The following is a 2,562-nucleotide window of genomic DNA, read 5'->3' as shown; positions in this document are numbered from 1 at the left end:
GAGCTTTGGTGTTGAGCAGGATGTCACGGGCAATGCTTGGAGTATCTGGCTAGTAGCATGTTGTTCGAATACTGGAGCTGCATCCGTCGCATTACGTCATCAAAGGTGGAGTCTTGTTGAGAGGATAGCAGAGAGCAGAGAGCAGAGAGCAGAGAGCAGAGAGCAGAGAGCACCATCGGCACATCTTGAGAAGCGAACCCAGAAAAGTACAGCAAATAGGGAAGAGCGACGACAGAGAGCAGTTGCGGGCATATGATGCAGTGGTAGCATGCTCGCTTTGCATGCGAGTCGTCCTGGGTTCAATCCCCAGTGTGTCCATAAGCTTTTTGGTTGTTCCGGCGGCCTTGCGCTGTGCGTCTTGGTCAAGAAGCGAACCAGCGGAATGGTTATCCCCAAGAAGCATTCGTCAGCTGTCGTTTCTTGCTCTGGCAGTCGGTAACCGGAGCAGGCCAAAAAAGTTGCGAGGCCAGGTTTCGATCCTGGGACCTACGGGTTGCAACGCTTCTCTGTTCGTATGAGCCCGTCGGAGTTCCACTCTCCTACCTCGCACCCTTGCGTTACTGTCAACGGCGAAGGCCAATATAAGGAGTTTTAACAATCGATTAGAAGCCTAACGTAGAGCTAATCACTAAGACTTCGTAAATGATTAAGACGAGGTTGAAGCCATGGGGATAATGTATCCTATTGACCCGTTTAGTATTCGACGGGTGATGAGGTGTGTTTCGTAAAACCTTGTGTGTCTGGGGATGACAGATGTGAGGGAGCTGCGTTTGTTACGAACGTGTGTGTGCTGCTGCATAACTGAGCCTTTCCGAGTCTGGTAACGGAGACAAGCTATTTCGACAGCAGAGAGTATTCTGGCAGCAGGAGAGAAGTAGCATTTTATGCAGCAAAGTTGCTGTCAGAGACATTACTCCAGATGTTTAATTGATAACTCCGGCAGTGCCTTGAAAAGGCCCCGGGTTCGATTCCCGGCTTCTCCATGCGTTAGCTGTCGAACAATAAACTGATCAATACACATTCACCTATAACTTTCTAAAACTAAATCTTCTTTTCAAAACCATAAACGATCAGTCCAACTGCCGAGCAACCTTTCGACTCCAACCTAAAGCGGAAACCTCCGTTGACATTGTTCGACCTCAGTCCGAGATTGCTCCGTAGTTAACAATATATTGATAACCCTCCAACTTGAACACTTTAATTGAGACGCTTGGGAAGAACCTATTATGGCAAGCCACGAGAAGCCGAGCCAATCTGTGGGAAGAAGCCAAGAGACTTACGACGCTTCCAATTGTTACAGGGTCAATCTGAACAGGGGAGAGTGTAAGGAAGAGCTCTCTTCTTTAAGACCGACGACACCTTCTGTTCCTGAAGCACCAGAGCAGAGCGAGATACAGAACCCACAGCCAATTGGGCAAACATTCATCATCGATGGATTAGATTACAACATTTTATTAGTATAAAAACCATAGGAAATTAGCAACAGAAAAGGAATCTTTTCCCCCAGAAAACCAAGTTCCACTCTCTTACACTTGGTTGCGAGGCTTACAACAATTCGCCACAAAAAGACCCACAGTGAAAATTTTTCCAAAGAACCCTCAGTCACAATGTCGAACTCAGGACTCAGTAACACAAAGCCATGGATCACCAAACCCCAGACCTTCAACGGAATGCTGGGAATCATCGAACTAGACAACTGGATCTTCTCCATGGACCAATATCTCCTCGTCGCCCGTGTTCCCGCCAACGAACAAGCCATCGTCGCCAGCACGTTCTTCACTGACAGCGCGCTCCTCTGGTACAGAACGACCCCGGACTTGCGGACTCAGCCGCTCTTGGACAACTCTCGTGGGAAACTCTCAAGGAAGACTTGAAGAGCTTCTTCACCCCGATCGACTCCACTCGCCGTCTCCGTGACGAATTCCACGACTGCAAACAGACGACGAGTGTAAACGCCTTTGTTTGGAGCTCCGGCGCCTACAACTGTTGCTTGATCTATCCGCAGAGCAGCTAATGGACCAGTTCATGCGCGGAACAAAACCCAGCATCCGCCGCGAACTCCACCTCCGCCGCCCCACGAAGCTCCAAGAGGCTATCCAAATAGCCGAATACTTGGACGGAGAACCCACTCCCACTGCCCTCTACCCAGCAACCGGATTTGTTGGGCGCGAAACACAGAGTTATGGAGACCCGATGCAGGTGGACGCCATCCGCTTGAAACCATTGACCCCCGATGAACGCCGCCGAATGTACGAGGAGGGCAGATGCTTTCGCTGCCGCCAACTAGGCCACCTGGCCCGCTTCTGCCCCAAGTTTAACAACCCCCGCGCGGAAACAACCGCCACGGTAAGAGCCGCGGACGTGGAGCAAGCAAGCGACTACAGCTCTTCCAGCACCTTTGCCCGTCTCCAGGAATTACAGAGGATGAAAGGAAGTCTTCCCTGACATGGTTTGAGCGTGATCGTCCGACGCAGTTTAAACATTTGGGAGAAAGGAGGCTTATCAGACAATAGTCCTACAATTGGTTGCTTAATGTTGTGGATAGTGATTCTCTACAATAAG

At 50.1% G+C, this 2,562-nt stretch overlaps 2 non-coding genes across 2 annotated transcripts; one reads left to right on the top strand and one right to left on the bottom strand.

The window, feature by feature from the left end:
• The first annotated feature begins 246 nt into the window (after positions 1–246).
• Positions 247–318, top strand: SJAG_16451. The gene has a single exon. It is a non-coding gene; the product is annotated as a tRNA-Ala (tRNA).
• A 140-nt stretch (positions 319–458) lies between these two features.
• Positions 459–549, bottom strand: SJAG_16450. The gene has a single exon. It is a non-coding gene; the product is annotated as a tRNA-Met (tRNA).
• Between the last annotated feature and the right edge of the window lie 2,013 nt (positions 550–2,562).

The sequence above is a fragment of the Schizosaccharomyces japonicus genome (assembly GCF_000149845.2).
Source record: "Schizosaccharomyces japonicus yFS275 unplaced genomic scaffold supercont5.28, whole genome shotgun sequence".
NCBI classification, from domain to species: Eukaryota; Fungi; Ascomycota; class Schizosaccharomycetes; order Schizosaccharomycetales; family Schizosaccharomycetaceae; genus Schizosaccharomyces; species Schizosaccharomyces japonicus.
This window is presented reverse-complemented; position numbering and strand designations above follow the sequence as displayed.